Here is a 16,693-nt window from a genome sequence, read left to right as displayed (position 1 = left end):
GGTATCGGCGAGGACCATTCGCAACCGTCTCCATGAAGCTGGGCTACGGTCCCGCACACCGTTAGGCCGTCTTCCGCTCACGCCCCAACATCGTGCAGCCCGCCTCCAGTGGTGTCGCGACAGGCGTGAATGGAGGGACGAATGGAGACATGTCGTCTTCAGCGATGAGAGTCGCTTCTGCCTTGGTGCCAATGATGGTCGTATGCGTGTTTGGCGCCGTGCAGGTGAGCGCCACAATCAGGACTACATACGACCGAGGCACACAGGGCCAACACCCGGCATCATGGTGTGGGGAGCGATCCCCTACACTGGCCGTACACCACTGGTGATCGTCGAGGGGACACTGAATAGTGCACGGTACATCCAAACCGTCATCGAACCCATCGTTCTACCATTCCTAGACCGGCAAGGGAACTTGCTGTTCCAACAGGACAATGCACATCCGCATGTATCCCGTGCCACCCAACGTGCTCTAGAAGGTGTAAGTCAACTACCCTGGCCAGCAAGATCTCCGGATCTGTACCCCATTGAGCATGTTTGGGACTGGATGAAGCGTCGTCTCACGCGGTCTGCACGTGCAGCACGAACGCTGGTCCAACTGAGGCGCCAGGTGGAAATGGCATGGCACGCCGTTCCACAGGACTACATCCAGCATCTCTACGATCGTCTCCATGGGAGAATAGCAGCCTGCATTGCTGCGAAAGGTGGATATACACTGTACTAGTGCCGACATTGTGCATGCTCTGTTGCCTGTGTCTATGTGCCTGTGGTTCTGTCAGTGTGATCATGTGATGTATCTGTCCCCAGGAATGTGTCAATAAAGTTTCCCCTTCCTGAGACAATGAATTCACGGTGTTCTTATTTCAATTTCCAGGAGTGTAGAATCGCTGGGTTCAGGAGGGTAATACAAAACACTGTGCTGGATCCCAACAGCCTCATATCATTAGCAGTCGAGATGACATGCATCTTATCCGCATGGCTGTAATGGATCATGCAGCCACGTCTCGAACCCTGAGTCAACAGATGGGGACATTTGCAAGACAACAACTATCTGCACGAACAGTTCGATGACGTTTGCAGCAGCATGGACTATCAGCTTGGGGACCATGGCTGCGGTTACCCTTGATGCTGCATCACGGACAGGAGCGCCTGCGATGGTGTAGTCAATGATGAACCTGGGTGCACGAATGGCATAACGTCATTTTTTCGGATGAATACAGGTTCTGTTTACAGCATCATGATGGTCGCATCCGTGTTTGGTGACATCATGGTGAACGCACATTGGAAGTGTGTATTCATCATTGCCATACTGAGGTATCACCCGGCATGATGGTATGGGGTGCCACTGGTAACATGTCTCGGTCACTTCTTGTTCACATTGACGGCACTTTGAACAGTGGACGTTACATTTCAGATGTGTTACAACACGTGGCTCTACCCTTCATTCGATCCCTGCGAAACCCTACATTTTAGCAGGATAATGCATGAACGCATGTTGCAGGTCCTGTACAGGCCTATCTGGATACAGAAAATGTTCGACTACTGCCCTGGCCAGCACATTCTCCAGATCTCTCACCAATTGAAAACGTCTGGTCAATGGTGGCCGAGCAACTGGCTCGTCACAATACGCCAGTCACTACTCTTGATATACTGTGGTATCGCGTTGAAGCTGCATGGGCAGCTGTACCTGTACACGCCATCCAAGCTCTGTTTGACTCAATGCCCAGGCGTATCAAGGCCATTATTACGGCCACAGGTGGTTGTTCTGGGTACTGATTTCTCAGGGTCTATGCACCCAAATTGCATGAAAATGTAATCACATATCAGTTCTAGTATAATATATCTGTCCAATGAATACCTGTTTATCATCTGCATTTCTTCTTGGTGTAGCAATTTTAATGGCCAGTAGTGTATTATGCATTAGTCTCTATCTCTTTAGAAGTTTCCTTTCAGCGCCTGTATATTATGGAGTGGCCCTTCCCATTATGAACTGTTGTACTGGGTACATATCTATCCAAAGCATGGTCAACTATTGTTTTAAATGTGAGCCATAGTTTGTCTACATTCCCCTGCCCTGTGCTATATGTTTCAAGTTTCTCATTCAGATATGCACTGCTACTGTTTTATCTACTATACTGAGCATATATATCTTTCTACATGTCCCAGTTGCCCTTTATATTTATGTAATCACTGTTGCTCCAACCACATCACAGGCACTGATATCAGTTGGACATTCTCAGAGAGGTCATGTCTATTTGTTGCCATTAAACCCAATACATTTCAATCATGAGTGGGATTCTGAACTACCTGTTCTAGGTAGTTTTCAAAAAAGACATTTAGTAATGTTTCACAGGATGTTTTGTCACACCTTCCAGTAACAAAACTATGATTTTCTCAATTGATTGTTGCATGATTAAAGTCTCCACCAATGATTGCAATATGACTGGGGAACTTATGTACAAGTGAACTGAGTTTTCTCTAAGGTATTCAGTTACATCGGGAGATGAGTCTTGTGGGAAACAGAAAGATCCGGTTACCACCCCTGCTACTGAGACTTGCCCAATTATCTTGCATGCAGGTTCAATTTGAGTTTCTTGTCTATTGTGACAAATGCACCACCTCCATTTGTCATTAGCCTATCCTTTTGATATACACTTAAATTTTTCCCATAAATCTCACTGCTATCAATTTCATTTTTCAACCATTGTCTCTGCTCTCCATATCTGATTGGAATGGGAAGAAACCGTAATATGTGGTGCTATGAAAAGTACCCTGCATCATGCACTCTAGAGTGCTTTGAAAAGTATAGATGTAGAAAGTAAAGACAAGTTTTCATATTTGTGGAGAAAAATAACTGAAAAAGTCAGAAGTAAAGAAGATACAAAAAGTAAACTGGTGACAACTATACACAGTAATTAAAAAAAAAAAAAAAAAAAAAAAAAAACTGTTAAGAATTAATACAAAAAGTTTCTTCTGAAAGAATCTGCCCGAAGTATATCCTTATACAAAACTGAAATGTGAACTATATGTATTACAGGCAAAAAGAGGATAGAAAGTTTTGGAGTGTAGTGGTACATAAGAGTACTATTAAATCAGATAACTAAAATGAATTGGTTAGAAATGAAATTTATGTCACAACTTGACTAAGATAAGGGATCAATTGATAGCACACATTCTGAGTCATCCAGGAATTAGAGTAGCATTAACAAGATATGTGGACTTTGTCAAATGTCTGGTGTTGCACTAAAGGGAGTTTGTATTCCATATTCAGATTTAGACTCTGGACTGCTGTTTCTGTAGTATAGTAAGTAGTGTCAGATTGGTGTCATAACATCGCAAAAGAGAACTTTAAAGTTTTCACAGTGCTTCCTTTTGAAACAGTTTCAACAGTGTATGGGAGCACTATTATTTTTCAGTAAATGAGTTTGTCACTCGACACTGTGATGATCTTGCTAAGATGGTACTGTGAATAACTGAAAGCAAGCAGCCATTATTTCTCATAAGGACATGTCACTCTATTGCATGGCTACTGATGATGGCATCCTCCTGTGTAAAACATTCCAGAGGTATAATGGTCCCCCGTTCAGAACTCGATGTGAGGACTACTCAGGAGGATGCTGACATCAGGAAAACCAAAACTGGTATTCTACGGAATGGAACATGGAATATTAGAACTCTTAATTGGGTAGGTAGGCTAGAGAATTTAAAAAGGGAAATGGACATACTGAAATTAGACACAGTAGGATTTAATGAAGTGCAATGGTAGGAAGAACAAGACTTCTGGTCAGATGAGTACAGGTTTATAAATACAAAATCCAACAAGGATAATGCAAGAGAAGGTCTAATGTGAATAAGAAAACAGGAACACTAGTAAGCTTCAATGAACTGTATAGTGAATGCATTATTGTAGCCAAGACAGACACAAAACCAATGTCCACCACAGCAGTACATGTTTATATGCCATTCAACTCCACAAATGATGAAAATATTGAAAGAATATATGAAGGGGCTGAAACAAGTTATCCAGATCCCTATGGGAGATGAAAATTTAATTGTGATGGGGGGACTGGAAATTTATAGGGGAGAAAAACAGAAGGAAAAATAATATGAGAACACGTTCTGGGAGAAAGAAATGAATGAGGGAGTCACCTAGTAGAATTTTGCACCAAGCATAATTTAATCATTGTGAACACTTGGCTTTAAAAATCATTGTCTGCATGTTGTATACAAGGCAGACATTTGCACACAATGGATGGTTTCACATTACACAAACACTGGCCAAGACATAAAAATTCTGTGTGTCTGTGCATGATTATGGCTGATGACCTAATAAAGACATCATGTCAGCTATTTTGATGGTTTCATATTAATGACATAATGTGAAGACAGAGGTTTTGACAAACAGGTTCTAAATTGCAAAACATTTCTAGGGGCAGGTGTGGACTCTGATTGTAATTTATTGGTATTGAAATGCAGAGAGATTGCAAAAAGGTAGGGAATTGAGGAGATGATAACTGGACAATTTAAAAGAATGAGAAGTAGTCGAGAGTTTCAGAAGGAGCATTAGACAATGATTGACTGGAACTAGGGAAATTAATACAATAGAAGATGAATGGGTAGCTTTGAAATATGAAATAGTGAAGACAGCAGAGGATCAAATAGGCAAAAAGACAAAGCTCAGAAGAAATATTTGGATAAAGCATGAAATATTGAATCTAACTGACAAAGGATAAAATATAAAAATGCAGCATGAGGCAAAAATGAATACAGACATCTAAAAATGAGATTGACAGTAAGTGCAAAATGAGAAATGCAATGATGTAGAAACATGCATAACTAGGGGAAAGACTAATGTCACCTATAGGAAAATTTAAAAAAAATCTGTGGAGCAAAGAGAACAAGTTGTATAAATATCAGGAACTCAGATAGCAAAACAGTACTACACAAAGAAGGGCAAGCTGAAAAGTGGAAGGAATACATAGAATGGCTCTATAAGGGGAAAAAACTTGAAGGCAATACTACAGAAAGAGAAAATGAAGTAGATGAAATGAGGTGGAAGATATGATAATGCAAGAATAATTTGACAGAGCACTGAAAGACGTAAGTTGAAACAATGCCTCTGGAGTAGATGACATTCTCTCAGAATTACTGAGGTCCTTGGGAGAGACAGCCATGACAAAACAGTTCTGCTGGGTGTGTATGATATATGAGACATGCAAAATACCCTCACATTTCAGAAAGAATGTAATAAACCCATTTCCAAAGAAGACAGGTTCTGACAGGCATCAAAATTACCAAACTATCAAATTAATAAGTCATGCTTATTGTATAGTGACATGAATTATTTACAGAAGAATTGAAGAAATGATAGAAGGTGACCTCTCGGAAGATCAATTTGAGTTCCAGAGAAAGGAAGGAACACCCTAGGCAACACTGACCCTACCATTTATCTTAGAAGATAGACTGAAGAAAGTCAAACCTTTGTCTACAGCTTTTGTAGGTTTAGAGAAAGCTTTCCACACTGTTGAGTGAAACACGCACTTGTAAATTCTGAAAGTAGCAGTGATAAAACACAGGGTGTGAAAATTTATTAAAACTTGTGCACAAACCAGACTACAATTATAAGAGTCGAGGACATGAAAGGGGACAGATATTGAAAAGGATGAGACAGGGTTGTTGCCATCCACACTGATGTTACATCTGTTCATTGGCTCAGCAGTAAAAGAAACCAAGGGCAAATTTGGTGAGGGAATTAAAGTTCAAGGAGGTAAAATAAAAAAAAAAATGATGTTTACCAAAGAAACTGTAATACTGTCAAAGACAACAAAGGTCTTGAAAGAGTGATTGAAGGGAATGAATGGCATCTCCAAAAGAGGTTATCAGATGAATGTCAACAAAAGTAAAACAAGGAAAAAACAATGTAGTTGAATTAAATCAAGAGACACAGAAGGAATTAGATTAGGAAATGAGACAAAACGAGTTTACATAAAACATGGGAAAGACAACCATTCAACTACAGCAGATCGATGCACGGAGCACAGAAACTCATAGCAGAAAACAGCATTCACAGGGATGAATATTGTTTTTCATTGTGTGTTTCTGTGCTCCACACATCAATCTGCGATAGGTGAGAGGTTGCCTTTCACTTGTTTTATATACTGCTCCTGCCAGGAATTTCTGTTATTGTTAGGCACTAAAAGTTTACTATCTTAGCAGAAAAAACTGACAATGATCGAAGTAGAGAAAATGTAACATGTAGACTGTCTATAGCAAGAAATGCAGTTTTAGAAAGTGGAAAATGTTAACATGTAGTGTAAATTTAAGTGTCAGGAGATCTTTTCTGAAGGTATTTGTGTGGAATGTGGCCTTGTACACAAGTAAAATGTGGATGATATGCAGTTCAGGCAGGAAGTGAATAGAGGCTTTTGAAATGTGCTACAGAAGATTGCTGAAGATTAGGTGGTTAGATCGAGTAACCAATTAAAAGGAGCAGAATCGAATTGTAGAAAAAATAAATATACGGCACAACTTGACTAAAAGGTGGGATTGATTGACTGATAGGACACACCCTGAGGCATGAAAGAATCATCAGTTTGGTAATGGAGGGAAGTGTGTATGTGTGGAGGGGAAGGGGTGGGGGAGGGGAGGATTGTAATTTGTAATTTATTTGCGTGAAACATGTAATTACATGCATAGCAATTGGTAGTATAATACAACAGTATACAATCTAATTTTACTTTATAATAGGAACTTAAGAATGTAGTCCAAATTATTTGACATAATAATACTTTAGATTTTAGTTTCTACAGTAGGCTATAGAAGCAATGCTCAATGAGCCACAATGAGCCACAATGTTTTTTAATGTTTCTCCAGTTAACACCTTCAGTTCATTTGGCATTGAAGTATTTTGGTCCATTAAAATATGGAGTGTTTGCTGCTTTTTTCAGTCTTCTGTGTATCACATGGTAATTTTGTACTCGTCAAGTATTGCGATCATGAAATTCTGCATTACGACATGTATAATTCTTATCTTCTACACTTAATATTATTGTTTCAAACATATACGTAGAATAGATAGTCAGGATTTTAAATTCTATAAACAATCCCTTACATGATGTTCTAGCATATTTTTTGCTTAATATTCTCATGACTCATTTCTGGTGTTTAAATACTCGGTGTACATGAGTTTTGGAAGCCCCGCCCCACAATGAAAGACCATATGCTAGAAATGGTTGCATTAAACCAAAATACATCATCCTCATTGTTTGCGTATTCACATATGGAGCTATTCTTCCTAAAACATACAGGCTAGATGATAGCCTTGCACACACATTGTCAATTTGTTGTGTCCATAGCAGTTTGCTATCTACGCATATACCTAGGAAATTACACTCACTGCAGAATGGATGAATAAAGCAAGCAGATTCAAATGCAAATGAATGTAGGTTTCAGTAGTTATTCAGAGATGATGAGGCTGGTGCGGGATAGAGTTGTTCAAAGACCTTCATCAAACCAGCCTTCATACTGAAGACCACCACACCAGCACCAACACAATAACAACAAACTCTCAGAGTTGACAAAAAATTCAAAATCCAATTTCAGCATTCAGTAACTATCAGTTATCAATATTAGTAAATTGTTGCCCTTGTATTTACATTTTTACACAGGAATGTGAAAAATGCTAAATTTCATGACATTGTGGAAGAACCACTGATTTCACTTTATGTTGCCAAAAATCACAGATTTTAAGTTTTTTTCACTTTAAAATTGATGCACAATTTTCTTATGCCTGTTACCCCTTTTATAGCTCTTCATCAGAAAATTAAACATCTGTGTAACTGGAAAGCAAGTACTCTTTGATATTAATTCAGTGGTAAACAAACAGCTTCTGTCTTTATTAATATTAAGAGTGTGTGTGATTAGCAACTATGAATAATACAACTAAATTTTATCCGTGTACTGTATGTATAGTTGACAAGTGTTTTTCCCTGTATCAATATGTACTATGCATTTATGCATGGCCAAGTTAGTTCTGAAAGTCAGGACAATTTGGTGTACTTTTGTGGGTGTGTATTGGTACATATAAAAAATCTACTCACCAAGCAGTGATAGGAGAACACACATAAAAAAAAGGTTTAACTTATGCAAGATCTCAGTGCCAGTGTCTCCTTCTCCTAGCCAAAGAGTTGTAGGGGAAGAAAGAGGGATTGAGGGAAAAGGGGTAGAGTTCAGAAAAGCCTTTCCTTCTCGTCCTATCCAGTAAGTCTCCCTTGACTCAGGATTCTGTGTGACTTTTCCTAACTCTACTCCTTTCCTAAATGTCTCCATTACTTTTCCTTCATTCGTATTCCTTCTCCTTCAACCCTTCTGCCAGAAGAAGGAGCCACTGGCCTCAAAAGTTTGCACAAGTAAAATCTCTTTTTATGTGTGTGTTCTCCTGCTACCACTTGGTGAGTAGATTTTTTTATCTATCCAATTATATTATGTTATCTAAAACTGATTATTTTCATTATATACCTAAAAACAAAGATGATGTGACTTACCAAATGAAAATGCTGGCAGATCGACAGACACACAAACGAACACAAACATACACACAAAATTCAAGCTTTCGCAACAAACTGTTGCCTCATCAGGAAAGAGGGAAGGAGAGGGAAAGACGAAAGGATGTGGGTTTTAAGGGAGAGGGTAAGGAGTCATTCCAGTCCCGGGAATGTGTCTGTATATGTGTGGATGGATATGTGTGTGTGTGCGAGTGTATACCCGTCCTTTTTTCCCCCTGAGGTAAGTCTTTCCACTCCCAGGACTGGAATGACTCCTTACCCTCTCCCTTAAAACCCACATCCTTTCGTCTTTCCCTCTCCTTCCCTCTTTCCTGATGAGGCAACAGTTTGTTGCGAAAGCTTGAATTTTGTGTGTATGTTTGTGTTCGTTTGTGTATCTGTCGACCTGCCAGCACTTTCATTTGGTAAGTCACATCATCTTTGTTTTTAGGTATATTTTTCCTTCATGGAATGTTTCCTTCTATTATAACCATATGATTATTTTCATTGTTACACAGTACATGTAGTAGTACTATAAATTCCACAGCTTACTGGAGCTTGGTACTTAATTTTCCATATTGACTTAGCAAGATAAAATTAATTATGATTGATCGTACCATAGGAATAATGCTGCCATTTCATTATTTTTTGTTTAGGATAATTACATGTTGTTTCATCTTTTATCATCTTGCTTTTAAGTAGCCACATTGTGGTGATGAGACAAGTATATGAAAATGTAGTTGATGCAAGCCGGTGAGTCCTTCTATGGAAAATCAAAAGCAAATCCATTATAGAAGGTATCGTATGTAAGTTTAATATAAAGAGATAAATTTATAGTAAAGAAAAGCAAAAACAGCAAAGTAGCTTGGAGACATTATCATCTACGTAATTTTGTGACCATCATTTAAGAAGATAACGAACTGTATGAGTGAAAGTTTGTAAAAGGATATGAAAAAATAAACAGATAGGAGAAAATAAAAATGAGGATGCAAAATTTAAGCAAGGTAGGGCATTGTCTTGCACCAGGTGTTTAAATCATGTGACAAAAGTGGCATCCTCTATAACAAGTGCTGTAGCTAAAATTGTAACTAATACACAAAGGATTGCTGTGCACCACAAGAGTCGCAGACAGACACAATGAAAAATAATATACAGTCTTGTTCTGCATCATACTGTTTGTTTTTTAATATGCATATTGTGTATTTTCTAGCAATGTACTTTACCATCTGCATCATGCATTTATACTTAACATTTATTCCAAATGTTGCGAATAACTATTTAACATAAATATATGTTGTAAACGTGGCTGCCTTATCATGCACAGGTGCCTGTAGTAACCCGCTGGCTACCACACCTACTGCTGATGCAATTCAGGCCACTATGACAAGCACAGTGCTCTTGACATACTCAAGGCAGTTGCCAAGGGCAGCACTGTCACCAACCACAGTCACCTGGACTGCCACATGCATACAGCATGAAGTCAATGACACCAGATGGAGACAGCATGGATGGCTTTCCCATAACCAGTTCCCATGTTGCTTCTGCTGTGGCACAGGATCTGGCTTTCCATCAAGTCATACGCATGATACAACATGGGTGGCCTGACTGTCTGCTGGGTGGGGTATCGAACTTGCTTCAGAATTATTATGTACTACACCATCGCCTCTCCTCCCTCTTGGATAGCATTATTCTCTTGTCACTGGAAGGGTTCACTCCCAGCACCATGGTTCCAACGGCTCTGTAGTGGCAAGTCCTCCGCTTATCATATCAGTCACTGGGGGACCTCTCACACAAAACTCCTGGCATGCTGTCATGTGTTTTGGCTGGGCACTGATTTGGAAGTGGAACACTCTGTCATGGGTTGCCGCAAGTGTTCAGGTCACCAGCCACTGAAATTTTTCCTCATTTTCCTTATGTCATTCATTGTCCGTCTCCAACAGCATATGCAGCTTTCAAGGCCATGTCGAAGATTTTCTCTGTAGAAGGTTGCTTTGCACCCTGATTTCGGACAGTGGTCATCAGTTAGTGGTGCAGTCTTTCAAGAACTTTTCTATATACAATGGCATTCACCACATCATGGTGCCTTCCTTCCATCCACAGTCGAATGGTGAGGCAGAACACTTTGTCCAAATATTTAAGACATCGATGCACAAATATGCTGAAGATGTTTTCAACTCAGGATGCTCTCACTTTTTTTAGATCATAAATAATGGCATTCATAGGGGCTACGAGTCCCACCAAGCTCCTGCATGGCCATCAGCCATGGACAGACACTGCTCAACATCTTACTGGGAGAATCACACAGAAATGTTAAACAAAAAATTAAGTCAGTATTGTTATGTTCTTAGAACACTAAAAAATTCCTGTAGTGTTGATGCAGTGTTATGTTCATACTTTGCACTCATACATAGCAGACTAAGATATGGTAACATATTTTGGAGGAATACCAGTTTGGGCAAACACTCGTTTGTGCTTCAAAAGAGGCCAATAAGGGTAATCAGAGGTATGACACACAGTGAATCATGTAAAAAAGTTTTCAAGGGACTACAAATCATGACTCTACCATGTATCTATATTTATGAAAGTATATGTTTTATGAAGGTGCACCAGGAACATCCTTTGTTAAACAGTCAAGTTCATAACTACAAAACAAGAATAGAGACGACTTTCATAGAGGAAGTCACACAAAAGCTATGTATCAAAAAAGTATTCTTTATCAGCCCAAAATCTTATTTAGTGCACTACCAAAGGAAATTAAAAGTATACAAAAATTCCATATATTCAAAAAAGAACTTAAAAAATCTTAATTAGCAAGAGTTTTTATAGTGTCAAGAAATACTTAAATCACCAGCATTCAATATACAGTAGTTTATTTCCTTCATCATAATGACCCACAATGCTCACTGAAAACTAAATTGTATTCATCTATTATTCTAATTTAGCATATTATGAATGTTGTTATGCATATGGTTTCATGTTATATGTAATAATATTTTATTTATGGACATATAATTGTAAATCTTTTCATGTCCTATTTTCTATGTAAGGCAATGTATGACAAATCCTTTATCATTTTATAATAATGAGATACAATGATGCTAAGTAAATAAACATAAACATAAACGACCCCAGCAGTAACAATTTTGTCAACAGTCCTGCCCAGCACGGCTGTCTGGGCCATGGATTTTGGACAACGTCCTCACTCGATTCCAGCTTGCATCCACAGCCAATGTGCTCACCATGTCTTCATGCTTTGCACTGCAGATTAACTCAAGGCATGCCACTAGAACCAGTTGTATCCCACGATGGATGCAGGGCCCCCTCCTTGGGTCATGGGCCCAATGCTTTTTTCTTCATTGGCCCTTGCTGCTCTTGGGGTTGGGTAGGCCTCACTATGCCCACCTCCCTGGTGATCGATGCTCCATCAGCACCACCAATGTGTTTGCTTACTGTGACTAGTGCTCCTTCCACTGCATGGAGCAGTCGCTGCCATCGGCAGGAATGGAAGACAGTTCCCTTTCACCAGGGCCGCTTCTCTCCAGTCAGCAATCATCACCCTTGGGTGATGCCCCTCATCATGGACTCTGAAGTCCATATGGTTTCTTCCCCCTGTCATCAGTCCTGTCCACTGATCACCCAGGAGTCCACAGGCATGCCCTTGTCCCAATCACTTTCATCCAATACATGATGGCCCAGGAGGATCGGGAACTTCTCTCACATTTGCCTGCCACCCCTGACACCTCCAAAGACACAAATGGATGTCTCTGTAGTAACAGTATTGTGAACAGTGACATGTGGACCTTCCCCCACAAGGAAAGAAGAGTGTAGTAACCCGTCGGCTACTACACCTACCACAGACACAAATCAGGCCACTACAGCAAGCATAGTGCACACCGACATCCAAACAGCACATATACCAGAGGTGGTCACCAGGGGCCACACCATCAGCAACCACAGTCATCTGGACTGCCAAGCAAATGCAGCACAAAGCCAGTGACACAATAAGGAGACAACATCTTTATAAGGCTGTACGGGAGTCTCCAGCCCCTCAGTCATTAATAGTTCAGAGATGTATAACTATCTGCTCCGTATTCTTGTTATTGTCACTCTATCACTCTGCCAACATTGTACTCTTATTGTTGTCATTATATGAGCTAATAAATTTGTATATCTTTTATTGCCGTGTGTTTCTTTGTGTCCTTAGATGGAACAGTGCCTTGTACACAAATGCATATACACTCCTGGAAATTGAAATAAGAACACCGTGAATTCATTGTCCCAGGAAGGGGAAACTTTATTGACACATTCCTGGGGTCAGATACATCACATGATCACTCTGACAGAACCACAGGCACATAGACACAGGCAACAGAGCATGCACAATGTCGGCACTAGTACAGTGTAGATCCACCTTTCGCAGCAATGCAGGCTGCTATTCTCCCATGGAGACGATCGTAAAGATGCTGCATGTAGTCCTGTGGAACGGCTTGCCATGCCATTTCCACCTGGCGCCTCAGTTGGACCAGCGTTCGTGCTGGACGTGCAGACCGCGTGAGATGACGCTTCATCCAGTCCCAAACATGCTCAATGGGGGACAGATCCGGAGATCTTGCTGGCCAGGGTAGTTGACTTACACCTTCTAGAGCACGTTGGGTGGCACGGGATACATGCGGACGTGCATTGTCCTGTTGGAACAGCAAGTTCCCTTGCCGGTCTAGGAATGGTAGAACGATGGGTTCGATGACGGTTTGGATGTACTGTGCACTATTCAGTGTCCCCTCGACGATCACCAGTGGTGTACGGCCAGTGTAGGAGATCGTTCCCCACACCATGATGCCGGGTGTTGGCCCTGTGTGCCTCGGTCGTATGCAGTCCTGATTGTGGCGCTCACCTGCACGGCGCCAAACACGCATACGACCATCATTGGCACCAAGGCAGAAGCGACTCTCATCGCTGAAGACGACACGTCTCCATTCGTCCCTCCATTCACGCCTGTCCCGACACCACTGGAGGCAGGCTGCACGATGTTGGGGCGTGAGTGGAAGACGGCCTAACGGTGTGCGGAACCGTAGCCCAGCTTCATGGAGACGGTTGCGAATGGTCCTCGCCGATACCCCAGGAGCAACAGTGTCCCTAATTTGCTGGGAAGTGGCGGTGCGGTCCCCTACGGCACTGCGTAGGATCCTACGGTCTTGGCGTGCATCCGTGCGTCGCTGCGGTCCGGTCCCAGGTCGACGGGCACGTGCACCTTCCGCCGACCACTGGCGACAACATCGATGTACTGTGGAGACCTCACGCCCCACGTGTTGAGCAATTCGGCGGTACGTCCACCCGGCCTCCCGCATGCCCACTATACGCCCTCGCTCAAAGTCCGTCAACTGCACATACGGTTCACGTACACGCTGTCGCGGCATGCTACCAGTGTTAAAGACTGCGATGGAGCTCCGTATGCCACGGCAAACTGGCTGACACTGACGGCGGCGGTGCACAAATGCTGCGCAGCTAGCGCCATTCGACGGCCAACACCGCGGTTCCTGGTGTGTCCGCTGTGCGGTGCGTGTGATCATTGCTTGTACAGCCCTCTAGCAGTGTCCGGAGCAAGTATGGTGGGTCTGACACACCGGTGTCAATGTGTTCTTTTTTCCATTTCCAGGAGTGTACAATGAAGGACCAAAGAAACTGATACTCCTGCCTAATATCGCGTAGGGCCACAGCGAGCATGCAGAAGTGCCACAACAAGATGTGACATGGACTTGACTAATGTTAGAAGTAGTGCTGGAGGGAATGACACCATGAATCCTGCATGGCTGTCCATACTTCCGTAAGAGTATGAGGGGGTGGAGATCTCTTCTGAACAGCATATTGCAACGCAGCCCAGATATGCTAAATAATGTTCATGTCTGGGGAGTTTGGAGGCCAGCAGAAGTGTTTAAACTCAGAAGAGTGTTCCTGGAGCCACTCTGTAGAAATTCTGGACATGTAGAGTGTCACATCGTCCTACTGGAATTTACCAAGTCTGTCGGAATCCACAATGGACATGAATGGATACAGGTAATCAGACAGGATGCTTACATACGTGTCATCTGTCAGAGTCATGTCTAGATGTATCAGGGGTCCCATATCACTCACACTGCACATGCCACACACCATTAGAGAGCCTCCACCAGCTTGAACAGTTCTCTGCTGACATGGTGGGTCCTTGGATTCATAAGGTTGTCTCCTCACTAGTACACATCTATCCACTTGATACAATTTGAAACAATACTCGTCTGACCAGGCAACATGTTTCCAATCATCAACAGTCCAATGTCAGTGTTGATGGGCCCAGGCAAGGTGTAAAGCTTTGTGTTGTTCAGTCACCAAGGATACACAAGTGGGTCTTTGGCTCCAAAAGCCCATATTGATGATGTTTTGTTGAGTGGTTAGCACAATGAAACTTGTTGAAAGTCCAGCATTGAAATCTGCAGCAATTTGCAGAAGAGTTGCACTTCTGACACGTGGAACAATTCTCCTCAGTCATTGTTGGTCATGTTCTTGCAGGATCTTTTCCCAGCTGCAGCAATGGTGGAGATTTCATGTTTTACTGGTATATTTTGTGATCTGTCAAAGGCATTTGACTGTGTAAATCACAATATCCTTTTAAGTAAACTAGAATATTATAGCGTAACAGGAAATGCTGCAAAATGGTTCAAATCTTATATCTCTGGCAGGAAACAAAGGGTGTTATTAGGAAAGAGACATGTATCAAGCTATCAGGCATCATCCAACTGGGAACTAATTACATGTGGGGTCCCACAAGGTTCCATTTTGGGGCCCTTACTTTTTCTTGTGTATATCAATGACCTTTCATCAGTAACATTACCAGATGCCAAGTTTGTTTTGTTTGCCGATGATACAAACATTGCAATAAATAGCAAATCAAGTGTAGTCTTAGAAAGATCAGCCAATAAAATATTTGTGGACATTAATCACTGGTTCCTAGCCAATTCTTTGTCACTAAACTTTGAAAAAACACACCACATGCAGTTCAGAACTTGTAAGGGGTGTCCCAAGAGTATATGTTTAACATACGATGACAAGAAGATAGAAGAAGTGGACAGTGTTAAATTCTTGGGATTACAGCTTGATAATAAATTCAACTGGGAGGAGCACACCACAGAACTGCTGAAGCGTCTTAACAAATCTCTGTTTGCAATGCGAATTTTGTCAGACATAGGGGATACAAAAATGAAAAAGCTGGCATACTATGCTTACTTTCATTCCATAATGTCATATGGGATTATTTTTTGGGGTAATTCATCAAGCCAAGCTAAAGTTTTCCGGGCACAAAAACGTGCAGTAAGTGCAGTGGTGTGAACTCAAGAACATCCTGCAGAAGCCTGTTTAGGGAACTAGGGATACTAACTACAGCTTCCCAATATATTTATTCCTTAATGAAATTTGTCATTAAAAATATATCACTTTTTCAAACCAACAGCTCAATTCATGGAATCAATACTAGAAATAAGAATAATCTTCACAAGGATTTAAAGTCACTTAGTCTTGTACAAAAGGGTGTGCATTATTCAGGAACACACATTTTCAATAACTTGCCAGCAGCCGTAAAAAGCTTAACAACCAATGAAATTCAGTTTAAGAGAAGCCTAAAGGATTTATTGGTGGCCAACTCCTTCTACTCCATTGATGAATTTCTTAGTAAAACCAACTGATTTGTATATAAATACAACATAACTTCTGCACAATTTCAGTGCAGTAATCTGTTCACTGAAAATTTGTGTGTGTGTGTGTGTGTGTGTGTGTGTGTGTGTGTGTGTAAGTATAATCTAACTTCTGCACCATTTCAGTGCAGTAATGTGTTTATTGTAAATAAGTATTACAGTAGTTGTATTACATGTTTATTACCTTATAAATAAATAAAAAACTTTTTTATTTTAAATTCAGTGCATTAGTATTTGTAAAATGACTCTTAGTGTTCATTAAAAAATGACGATCATTCCACTTGGGACCTGTGGAATGGTACATTAGCTTATTTGTTTTAGTTGTAAATATTTGTCATGTATTGTTGTTTTTCTGACATGTTCCACATCCTGGAGGACCTCCTCACTATGGATCAATTGGAATGAAAGTAAATCTAATCTAATCCTGATATT

The 16,693-nt window shown here is 41.0% G+C and overlaps 1 protein-coding gene across 1 annotated transcript in view; it reads right to left on the bottom strand.

Moving 5' to 3' along the window:
- LOC126092395 (acetylcholine receptor subunit alpha-L1-like) overlaps positions 1-16,693 on the bottom strand; it is a 219,912-nt gene that overhangs the window by 82,224 nt on the left and 120,995 nt on the right. The gene's annotated exons all lie outside the window — the stretch shown is intronic.

This window comes from Schistocerca cancellata, chromosome 7, assembly GCF_023864275.1.
Source record: "Schistocerca cancellata isolate TAMUIC-IGC-003103 chromosome 7, iqSchCanc2.1, whole genome shotgun sequence".
NCBI lineage: Eukaryota > Metazoa > Arthropoda > Insecta > Orthoptera > Acrididae > Schistocerca > Schistocerca cancellata.
This window is presented reverse-complemented; position numbering and strand designations above follow the sequence as displayed.